The sequence below is a fragment of the Narcine bancroftii genome, chromosome 6 (genome assembly GCF_036971445.1).
Source record: "Narcine bancroftii isolate sNarBan1 chromosome 6, sNarBan1.hap1, whole genome shotgun sequence".
NCBI lineage: Eukaryota > Metazoa > Chordata > Chondrichthyes > Torpediniformes > Narcinidae > Narcine > Narcine bancroftii.
The window spans coordinates 155797502-155810340 of record NC_091474.1 but is presented as its reverse complement, the minus strand read 5'-3'; positions in this window follow the sequence as shown (position 1 = coordinate 155810340).

Sequence of the window (12839 nt, the reverse complement as noted above, 5' to 3'; positions counted from 1 at the left end):
ATATCATTACTGCTGTCAGGATATCGGATGTGATTTACTGCCTTTGGCCATAAGCCAGGATAGAATGGAGGCATTGAATTCTTTATATCTAGTTTAGGGCAAAGTTGACATGTGATGAGCCTGCAAACCTTGTGTCATGGGGAACTTTGCAAGGTTAGCAGAATTGCTTGCATGCTGGTGGCTGGTTAGAGACATTTGCTCTGCTCATAAAGAGAGCCTCTGCAATCTTCATTACACAGCAGCAGACAGAAATTGCAAGGTGTTTGAAAGATTTCCAGATTCTAGCTGGAAGGAGACAAACACGTAAAAAAAACTGTAACCTTGACAACCACAAATCAATGTGTTCTTTGTCCTACCCCAAGCTTGTAACTGCAACAAGTTGCAGACTTCATCGGGGTCCATTGATACTGAAGCACAAAATCTCTGCAGAGACTCAGGCAGGATAAATATCAACTAAAATCCCTGGCTGGAGAATGATATATTGTTTTCATTCCCACTTCTAGCACTAATGCTCATCTGCTCCTACAGTTTCTCTTGCTCTGATTTTCCCCATTGTTCATTTTCTCAGTCAGTCCATTTGAAGGCGAATTCCTTCTAGTGCATCCATGTCGAGAACAACTGTTTCCTGCAGAAGTCTGCAAAAGTCCTTCAATACCCACCATGTCACTCCCTGTGGACTTCTGCAATCACACAACACAAGCCTTGTAGATTTATTGCAATAGACACAAAATTATTCAGTTATTAACTTGTACATCAACTTTTTCATATCATTTATATCATTAGTCTTCCTCTTTCTCAATTTGAAAGTAGATCTCAACAATTCCTCAATATTGCACAATAATACTTTAGCTAGTAAGTTAATTTGCATGAACTACTTCCATAGCTTGCTTTGTAGTTTCAGATATTTCAATAAATCTCATTTGTGTTCCATAGTAATGGATTTTATTAACTCAATTGTAGTGTTAACTGTGTTTCTCTCCCTGTGCATTTGAGAAATCAGGTTTGTTTCTTGCATCTAAGATTATGATTTTTTTTCCCCTTCATCATTTAACATTTTGCTCATGTAAATATTTTAATGAAATTGTGTTATTCTGATACCTCCTACATGGTTTCTTCTTTTATGAAAGGTTTAGATATTGTCTTTGTTTTCCTTCAGACTTGCAATTATCTGGATAAAATCACGCGATTGCAACCCACACCCACTAACACAATCATCAGCCCCTTTCAGGTGGCCATAATACCCGAATGTAAAGCCGCCTAATATACCCAAATGTGGTTGTCAGGAGGCCACCTGAAAGCAGAGAACCTGTCCCTGAGGTGTACTTACTCAATCAACCTCGGGGAGGTATATCCTCTGCTTCCGAGCACTCCCCGTAGGCACCTGAAAGCAGGAGCCTAGCAGGGGGCGGGCTGATGACAAGCAGCCGGCGACCCAACTCCCCGCGCCTGACAGCCGCCCTTCCCGCTGCCAGTTGACCCACTCCCTGTTGCCTGACAGTCCCCCGGCACAGGACATCAGGGCTGGGGTGGCCAGCGCGGGACTATAGGGATGGGGCGGCCAGCGGGAGGTTGCCCACCCCTGGTACAGTTTTGTTGAGGAAAGTATTTTCCAATCCTTGTCTTGCAAACGTCCATTTGCAAAATGCTGATGCACTGCAGATAATGCAGAAGCACTGTTTCAATGGGAGCAATTTTGCATAAGATTTTTTTTCTAATCAAGTCTACACACCAAACGTTAAGTTATTCTCTCTTGCCCCTTTAGCCACCTTCAGGTACTCGGACGCAGATAATGTGCCTGTTGAGCCCCTTTCAGGTGGTTTTGCCTGGGAAATGCAGAGCCTTGTGGGTGTGTACCTTTCAGGTGGCAGTGCTGAAGGCACTTTTCTGCCTCCTGAAAGGTCTGCAGCGGGGAGTAGTGCTGTGGAGCAAATGCCGGCATTTGGGGCAGGGGCGGCCAGTGCGACCCGCCCCTGCCCTGATGTTCTGTTTAAGGGCAGAGGGTTAATGCGAGAGGGGTAAAATTTAAAGGAAATTTGCGAGACTTTTTGTTTACACAGAATGGTGGGTGCCTGTAATGCACCATGAGGGGAGAGGGTAGAAGATGATAAAACAGTGACGATCAAAAGGCAGTTACACGAACAGGAACTGCAGTCCACATGCAAGAAGATGCGATAGTTTAGTCTGGCATCAGAGTCAGTGCGGTCCATGGGTTGAAGGGCCTGTTCCTTTCTATATTTTATGTTTATCGCCGACGAATCTCGAGTGGGGCCTGGTGTGGTATGTGTGTAGTTTGGATGTTCAACCTGCAGAAGTGCTGTTTCCTCAGGTGCTCTGGTTTCCTCCTATGTCCCAAATGCTAGATGCCTGATGGTTGTCTAGCCTCTATAAGCTACCCCTAATGGTGACTCAGGGTGAAGTGGGGGCATTAATAGGCAAAGCAGCTAGCAGCTTTCAGGTGCCCAGCAGCAGGCAGGCTGTTGACAGTCAGCTGGCGACCCGCTGCAGATGCCTACCCTCCCCGCTGCGGATGCCTACCCTCCCCGCTGCGGATGCCTACCCTCCCCGCTGCGGATGCCTACCCTCCCCGCTGTGCATGCCTACCCTCCGCGCTGCGGATGCCTACCCTCCCCGCTGCGGATGCCTACCCTCCCCGCTGCAGATGCCTACCCTCCCCGCTGCGGATGCCTACCCTCCCCGCTGCTGATGCCTACCCTCCCCGCTGCTGATGCCTACCCTCCCCGCTGCGGATGCCTACCCTCCCCGCTGCGGATGCCTACCCTCCCCGCTGCGGATGCCTACCTTCCCCGCTGTGGTCAGCTCCCCTCCCTGCATACAAGGTATTGCCATGAGCCGCACATTACGTGTCAGAGAGCCGCATGTGGCTCGTGACCTATGGTTTGGCCACCCCTGCCTGGTCTATGATATCTATAATTCAGGCATTCATGAAATTTGATTTAGGTATGCAAGTTTTAAGAATAAATTTGTACTAAACGTCTATGGGGATTTAGCTTGGTTTAAACTAAGTGCTTTATTATAACTGTCACTGAAAAATATTTGTCTTAGTTTGAGTATCTTGTTGACATTTTTTGGTTTCGGTCATGGAACACAGATTAAAACAGCTTTATTGACAAAATTATGTCACAACCTCGGCTTGATTTAATTTTCAGTTCTTTCACTTCTATCTGGGCCTTGAAACCAATGGTGCATTGGTTGGAAAAGTGACCAAATTATTTATAAACCTGGAACATGGCAGATGCAGAAAAAGATGTTCAGATTCCACCCTTGAAACAGGCATAGGTCTTTTGATTTTATAACAAAATATACAGAGCCTATTTAAAGCAAACATCTGCTCAAAGCAAAATTACCATCCTCCATAATCATCACAAGCTCTCCAAACTCAAGTTGAGAGGCAGGGCAATTGTTTTAAATTAAAAACATCTTCATAGGCATGTTTCCTGATTAATGGCAGAAAGTGTCTGTAGTTAACCAACCTCACAAGTCCCCAGGCTCAGTAGCTGGTGTGATTCCAGACTCTTGCATCCAATGCAGATTTTTAAGTATATATGTAATGATCAATGGTTAAAAAATTAAATGCCTTTTAAATTTGATTAGTGTTCATTATTTAAAAGTGCATCAACTAAAGTGGTGTTTTTTTGGGTTTGCAGTTTGGAAGCCTTTAAACAAAATTTTACCTAGATAATTATTCATGTGAATACACTTTTTAATGTTTGGAATTCATTTATGAAAACTGAGTAAAAATATTTAGAGAACAGTATATGAGAATAGGACCTTTTCTATCTAACAATACCTTGTACATGGTACAAAGTTCCTCAACATGATTATCCAACTGCACGAAAACCAACAAGGTCGGGTCAGATACAGCAATGAGCTCTCTGAACCCTTCTCCATTAACAATGGCGTGAAGCAAGGCTGTGTTCTGGCACCAACCCTCTTTTCAATCTTCTTCAGCATGATGCTGAACCAAGCCATGAAAGACCCCAACAATGAAGACGCTGTTTACATCCGGTACCGCACGGATGGCAGTCTCTTCAATCTGAGGCGCCTGCAAGCTCACACCAAGACACAAGAGAAACTTGTCCGAGAACTACTCTTTGCAGACGATGCCGCTTTAGTTGCCCATTCAGAGCCAGCTCTTCAGCGCTTGACGTCCTGCTTTGCGGAAACTGCCAAAATGTTTGGCCTGGAAGTCAGCCTGAAGAAAACTGAGGTCCTCCATCAGCCAGCTCCCCACCATGATTACCAGCCCCCCCACATCTCCATCGGGCACACAAAACTCAAAACGGTCAACCAATTTACCTATCTCGGCTGCACCATTTCATCAGATGCAAGGATCGACAATGAGATAGACAACAGACTCGCCAAGGCAAATAGCGCCTTTGGAAGACTACACAAAAGAGTCTGGAAAAACAACCAACTGAAAAACCTCACAAAGATAAGCGTATACAGAGCCGTTGTCATACCCACACTCCTGTTCGGCTCCGAATCATGGGTCCTCTACCGGCACCACCTACGGCTCCTAGAACGCTTCCACCAGCGTTGTCTCCGCTCCATCCTCAACATCCATTGGAGCGCTTACATCCCTAACGTCGAAGTACTCGAGATGGCAGAGGTCGACAGCATCGAGTCCACGCTGCTGAAGATCCAGCTGCGCTGGATGGGTCACGTCTCCAGAATGGAGGACCATCGCCTTCCCAAGATCGTGTTATATGGCGAGCTCTCCACTGGCCACCGTGACAGAGGTGCACCAAAGAAAAGGTACAAGGACTGCCTAAAGAAATCTCTTGGTGCCTGCCACATTGACCACCGCCAGTGGGCTGATATCGCCTCAAACCGTGCATCTTGGCGCCTCACAGTTTGGCGGGCAGCAACCTCCTTTGAAGAAGACCGCAGAGCCTACCTCACTGACAAAAGGCAAAGGAGGAAAAACCCAACACCCATCCCCAACCAACCAATTTTCCCCTGCAACCGCTGCAATCGTGTCTGCCTGTCCCGCATCGGACTTGTCAGCCACAAACGAGTCTGCAGCTGACGTGGACTTTTTACCCCCTCCATAAATCTTCGTCCACGAAGCCAAACCAAAGAAGAGATAAGAAACTGTAGACCTTCTAAAGATGTACTGAGTCTGTTCAGTAATATGTTTGTCCAGTGGACAATCAATAAATATTTAGTTTACTTATTCTTCGTGCACAGTCACAACTGGTACGACATCATGCAAGATCTCAAACACTACATTTCCTATTGCCAGACTTAAATGTACCCAGGATCTGCATTTACTGCTCATATCTATCATTTCAATCTTATCTACAAATTCTGGTTGCTAAATATTTTTAGCTACATTCTTATCTTCTAGTGAATAAACATTGATCTTTTGACGGTTACTGCAGGTATTCTATGGCTTCCCAAACTTGATGCATGCATTAAACTACATCTATTTCCGTCGACTCTTCTGGAAGTAAAACAAAACTCAACAATGGTTGATTACTGCTCTTTATTGAAACCTTTAAAGCAGTGGATTTCACACTGAGCCCCTAAACTCTCATTTCATCTTAAGCAATCCCAATGCCATAAATGTTTTGAGATTAGTAAGGGATTGCTTAAGGTGGTATGTGAGTGGAAATAAAAAGGTTTGAAAACCACTGTTTTAATTGCACCTAATTGACTTGTTATGAGTACAGTTTCATAACTCCAAAGGAAATGGGCCAATGACCATTTTTCTCGAAAAATATTTCAGTCGCAATTGGGTCTAGAGCAGTGGTTCTCAACCTTCCCTTTCATATACCCTTAAGTAATCCTTTACTAATCACAGAGAACTTATGGCATAGGGAATGCTTAAGGTAGAATGTGAGTTTAGCGGGCAGTTTGAAAACCACTGCTTTTAAGGGCTAGCTTCTTTGGTTGTTTGTTGAACAAGTATATGGAAATTTGCATTTTGGTGTTGAATGTAGGCACTCGTTTAAACTTTCTGTTACTTTTTTGATGATGTATTTATTTCCATGTAAATACATGTGAAATTCTTGCTTGTTTCTGCTGAACAGGTACTTGTGCAGAAAATTATAATTGTAAACTAATTGAATTAAATTAAAACATTATAAATACAGTCCTCCTAGTGCAAAAAAGTGACTTGCAATAGTGCAGTCCGTCATTTGTATACACAGGGGGAGTGTTATTTTTCTGTATCTTCTTCCCAAAAGTAGCCATAAGAGGTTGTGATCAGGGTGATGGGGATCACCTACGATGTTGCCTGCCTTCTTGAGGCAACACCTCCTATAGGTAGATGGGAAGTCAGAGGCTGTGATGGACCTGGCTCTGTTTACTATCTTCTGCAGCCTTCTATGTTCCCAGGCACTTCTATCACCAAACTAGGCCATGATACCACCAGCCAGCATACTTTCCACAGTGCACTTCTGGAACTTTGACTGAGTACCCATTGACATGCTAAATCTCCTCAGACTTCTTAGTACGTAGAGGCACTGGCGTGGCATCAGCTGGGTTATCTCAATATGCTGGATCCAGGGAGCATCTTCTGATATATGGAATCCAGGAATAAAGGTCCTGAATCTCTCCACCTCCCTCCCATCAATACAAACCGATGTACCTTCCTGCAGTTATGAGATGGGACTGCCAAACCAATTATAGGTTCTTTGTATTAGAAATGCATTTTTTTTAAAAATGCCACATGAACTACTGCAACGATAACTACCAGAGATCTAAGCATTGGTTTAAATTTATGGATAGGTAGGAATTAGTGGCAAGATATGCTGAACAGGAATTTCACAGAATGCAGACCATATGTTAAGTATGGGTTTGAGGCCTTGACTTTTTTTTGGGGGGTGGGGGTGCTATATATTTCCTCAGACACATGAAGGGCTCTGCTGATGCATTACGGGCAGTCATTTATTCCTTTACCGATGCCTGCCTTGACTGAGGTGAGCTCTGAAAGATGGAAAGTTATCTACATTTTACATAGTTTTTTACAACCTTAATTTTCAGAGCTGCTTAAGTTTATAGGGATCTTTTATTTTCTAGGCGTGGCTCACCTATTTAAGGTTGGGGTGGTATATGTTCTAGAGTGGAGTCTATGATGGTTGAAACTTTCATCCTGTCTTTTCATTGGGATGGCCATAGGAGGCATTTACCAAAACTTCAGCAAGGAAGTATTGCAGATCAAAAGTCCTTTGTCAAAAATAGATTTTCTTTCCTTCCATCTCTCCTGGGCCATTCAAGTTTAAACCATCACTTCAGATTTGGGTTCACTCAGTAGGTGATGAACTTACCTTAACCCAATGGTTCTCAACCTTTTTCTTTCCACTCACATACCACTTTAAGTAATCCTGATGACATACTTGCGCTGCGATTAGTAAGGGATTAGTATGTGGGTGGAAAGAAAAAGGTTGAGAACTACTGCCTTAACCATTATGATTTTGTTAACCTCCAGTCAATCGTGCTGCAAACTCCAAACCCCGTGCCCCCCCCCCACCCCCACACCTATCTCTGACTTGTTCTAAGGAGAAAATCATCAATTTTCCCCTTGCCTTTTATCTAGGCTATTTCTTGTTTCTCTGGAACCAGACTAGAAAATTTTCTAACGCAGCCTCTCCAAATTTATTTCCTTCCAAAAGTTTAATCCAATCCTTCAATTGCTGCTTAACTAATACTTTGTAAATGATCAACATAATTCTCTGCTTCTGTACACCACAACTATCTATAAAACCCAGGATTCTGTCACTTTTGAAGATTTGTGTACATATATCCAACTTCATTTCCTTTATTTATCATTTAAAATGGTGTAATTTAGCCAATTGTCTACCCTTATTTCTGTTAAATATATCATTTCAAAGCACTTTCCATTTAATATTGGTCTATTCAGCTAGCCTTGCTTTGTTCTCTTGTAGTCAATCATTACTCTATTAATTATTTTCCACACATCCAAGTTTCTTGGTAACTTCAAGTAGAAACAAACTGAAGCAGGAATAAATCATTTGGCCATATGAGCTTATACCTCAATACCATCTTCTCACCCTCTCCCCATACCTCTTGCTACATTTTGTCTCCAGAAATCTATTTCTTCTGAATGTGTTTGGCAACTCGGTGGCCACAATTTTTATTCTCAAGATTTTCATGTTTATTACCCTCTAAAGAGGGTAACAGGCTATTTCAGCCCACAAGCCTGTTCCGCCCAGTTACACCTATAACCCCAGTATGTTTTGAATGGTGGGAAGGAACTGGATAGAAGGGTGACATCATGACATGGGCATCATGATGTCCAGCAGAGGGCAGACTTATACCCAACACTCTTTCTTTCCCCCCCCCCCCACCCCACCCCGTGCAGTAAATGCTGACTGGGCCCCTTCAAATTTATAAGATTACATCAGGCCCAGGTCTTCAAGTGAGAATTAGAATACATCTCATGAGTAATTATAATTAATCAGAGGGAAAGTATTTAATAATAATCAGGACACATAGTCCTTAAATCATTCAGGTGGTCTTCTTTCTCTTTTGGACCACCTTGGTGTGGTTTGCTGTGCTGGTCTTTAATCGGGACCTGTAGATAGTCAGGTCAGCAGTTAAGTTGGTGGTGACTGTCTGTCTTTGCTACCCTCCTGGCTCTGTGTCTCAGTTACCGTCTCTGGCCCCCCCAACTCGGCCTGAGGGGTGGAATGGTTAGGGCAGGCCACCATAGGTCTGGTTCCACCTCATCCAGTTCATGAGGCAGTTCATGGACCTTAGTCCATACTCGTAATTGGTCAATGTGTCACTTCCACAATCTGTCCCCCACTAGAACAGAGGCTCAATTTTTGTAGGATTACTCCTACCACCCATGGGTGTTTATATTGTCTATAATCTTGTACCAGAACTCTCTCACCCACTTCCAATATTCTAGGTGAGGTCTGTGGCAATGCTGTGTTTTGCATTCAGAGACTCAGATCTGGATGAACTGTGGACAGCCTGGTCCACAGGTTGCGGGCAAACATTAGTTTTGCTGGGATGCGTTTTGCAGTAGAATATGGCTGTTTCTGTATCCCAATAGGAAATCTGTGATTTTGTGTGTCCAGGAGGCATTTAGATGTTTCATGGTTTTCATTGCTTTTTTTGAATGTTTGTACAAAGCGTTCTTCCTCCCCATTAGTACTTGGATAAAAGGGTGTGGACAAAATAGGTCTGATATTGTTGTCGCGCAGAAATAAAAAAAAATCTTCTGATGTAAATTGAGGCCCCTTGTCCGTAACTAATTCAAGAGACAATCTGAAGTGGCAAAGGTAGCTTGTAGACAGTTGATCATGGGATCTGCTTTGGTATTTTTCAGCTGTGAAACTACTGATCATTTGGAGTGTGCATCCACAGTTATTAGGAAAGTCTCACTCATGAATGGTCCAGCGAAGTCTACATGAATCCGATGCCAGGGTTTGGATGACCATTCCATGGGTTAGCTTTGGCTTGTGGCATTTTTGGCTGCATTGACTGATATACTTTGCATTCTCTTCCTGTTAATTCAATGTCTCTGTCTATGGAGGGCCACCAGACAGGCATCTGGGCCATGCCTTCATTCGTAGCATTCCTGGATTGTTGTGGTGTCATTCTGATAACATGGTACTTTTCCGTTTGGCTGGAATAATTGTACGGGAACCCCTTAGTAAACATCCTTCTTTGACTGTTGGTTCATGGCGGTGTGTGTGTGATACGGTTTTAGATCTTCTGGAATTACTTCAGATTTGGGCCACTCATTAAAGAAGAAGTATAGGATCTTGCTTAATGTTGCCTCTTTTCAGGTTTCCTTTCTGATCATCTGGGCTGTAATGGGCAGTTGTTGAAGTTGTTCTTGGTTGATGGCAGCTGCCTCTGCTGTCCATTCAATAATTTCTTCTCGTTGTTCTGTCTTGGGTAGCAGCATGCGTGATAAGGCATCTGCATGGCTGTTCATTGTTCCTGGTTTGTTTTATATCAGTTATACACTGCTAGTAGTATGGCCCATCTTTGAATTCTGACCGCAACTAATACTGGTATACCTTTGCGTGGCCCCAGGATTAAACTAAGAGGCTTGTTGTCTGTAATCAGGGTAATTTTTTTTATGTAAAGATATTGGTGGAATTTTTTTTAACATCAAAATTATTGCCAATCCTTTTTCTAGTTGAGTGTTGGCTTGTGGTTAATGTTCGCGAAGCCTTTGCTATTAGTTGCTCACCGTTTTCTGTGATTTGGGATAGTACCACTCCTAGTCCCATTGGTGAAGTGTAACTTCTTTACTAGGGTCGTAGTGGATCAGCACCTTATTTGTTGACTTTAGTATTTTTTTTAGTTGATTGACCGTGTTTTTAGTTTCTGTGTTCCAATACCATGTTTGATCTTTCTTGAGTAATTGGTTCAGTGGGCTGCATAGTGTAGACATATTAGTGATATGTTTTTGTTAGTGATTAACAAGTCCTAGGAAGGACTGTAATTCCAAATTGTTGGTTGGGTATGGGGCGTTGCGAATGGTTTCTGTTCCTGGTGGATTCATTCACACCCCTTCATTGTTGATTGTGAACCCAAGATACATTACTGAGGGGCGCATGAAGACACATTTGTCCTTTTGTAATCATATTGTCACAGCCTTTTGTAGTCTGATAAAAACTTTTTCAAGGTTTTGTAAGTGTTCACTGTTGTTTTGGCCCGTGATGATGATATTATCTAGGTAACATCCAACTGAGAGTCCATGTAGTAATTTATCCATTGTTGCTTGAAAAATTCCGTAAGGCATGCATATAGTCCCAGATGGGTATTGATTGTCACATATTCCCTAATTTTTTTTTTGTTGATGTCCAATTCTATCTGTTGATATGCTTGTGACAAATCTAGTTTTGCCCTCTGTTTAGGGCTTGGAACAGTTCTTTTGCCTTGGACATGGAGTGTTTGTGTATTTTGGGTGATGGATTGATGGTGATTTTGTAATCACCGCAAATGCGAATTTCACCATTTGCTTTTCGTACAGGTACGATGGGCACTGCCTAATCGCTGTATTGTAAATCAATCTCAATTTTCTCTTTTATAGCAAGAGAAAATTTCATAGCAAGGATTTTGGTTCTTCATTATCTTTTAATTGCACTTTGGCTTGAACACCTTTGATTTTCCCCAATTTTTGTTGGAAAACCACTGCGTGATTGTTGAGGATTCGGTCGCGTTCTGGCTGGGAAGTGTCTGTGTGGTATACATTTATTATTGAATCAATTTCCAGCCAGTCTAGGGGAATGTGTTGTAGCCAGTTTCTTCTGAAGAGTGCTGGTCCCTGGGTATCTATGATGTAGAGACAGATGGTTTTTGGCTGCTGTTGTTTGTATTGTACTTGGACCGTACATTTTCCAAACACTTTGATTCTGTCTCTTGTAACAGTTATTTCAGTTGTTTTTAACAGGAGGTGGGGTAGAAAGCATTCCTTTACATGTAGGGATATCTCTGCCCCTGCATCTAACTCCATCTTCAGGGAGGTGTCCATTTATTTTTAGCAGCATAAAGATTGCTGTGTTTCCTCTGTTTATTCCTCAGATGTGTAATATCTCAGGAGCTGAAATTTCTGGACCTTGAAGGTCAGCCGTTGGGCTGTTATCATCATTGTTGCAAGGTTTTCTCTCTCTCTCTCTCTCTCTCTGCAATTGTTTATTTTCAGGTCACCTATGCTTTAGAAGCAGACATTTTGCTTTGATATGTCCTTCTGTTTTGCAATGGTTGCATTTAGAATTTTTGAAGAAACAGTTTTCTGGCCAGTGGTCGTATTTCCCACAACGGAAACATTGTTGGCGGGAATACCTCCTGACCAGCAAGTCTGGTTGACCCACATCTAAGTTTTTATCTGCTATTTCAGAGCTGCAGGCAGCTCTGTATATAATCTGTAACGTCTTGATCCATTCCTAATCATTTTTGCCTTGCTTGGTGATTTGCCAGCCCCATCACTAATCTGACTCGTAGTGCCTGATTTAGAAACTGCTCGAAATGACAGTGCTCAATGCCAGTTTGTGCAACGATGCCTGGTATTCACTTACTGTTGCTCCTGGTCTTTGTCTCCTTTCTTAGAATTGTTGGCTTTCTGCCATAACTGGTAGAATGGTTCTTTAGAGCTGTGCATAATTCACTGAATGTCTTCATTCCTGGATCCTCCGGGGCCAGCAAAGTCTTAAGGAGGTTGAATGTTTTGCTGCCCATTATACTGAGGAAGAGGGCATGTTTGTGGTTTACTGGACCTTCCACAATATTAGTGGTTAAACCATTCTACGTAGTTATCCCAACTTTCTTCTTCTTCATTGAATTCCTCAAACTTTCCCATCACCATCTTGGCACGCTTTTGCCTTGATCTTTTGGTGGGAACTTGTTGGGGCTGTTAGGTAGTCTTTTTTTCCTTTCTTCTGTTGTTTTCCTTCTCATGGTTGGTGCATGGAGCATGTGTAGGGTTCATTTCTTTCCTCATTGCCACTGTTGTGTATGCGCTCATACAATTATGACTCGGAGACGTGATGCTTTCTCATCCTTTACTTCTATTAGACTAACATGGCTACTGAAACACAGGGTTATATATATATAATATATATATATATATATATCTGGAAGGGTGACATCATGACGTGCATGTCATGATGTCCAGCAGAGGGCAGGCTTATCTTTGGCTTGGCTTCGCGGACGAAGATTTATGGAGGGGGTAAATGTCCACGTCAGCTGCAGGCTCGTTTGTGGCTGACAAGTCCGATGCGGGACAGGCAGACATGGTTGCAGCAATTGCAGGGGAAAATTGGTTGGTTGGGGTTGGGTGTTGGGTTTTTCCTCCTTTGCCTTTTGTCAGTGAGGTGGGCTCTGCA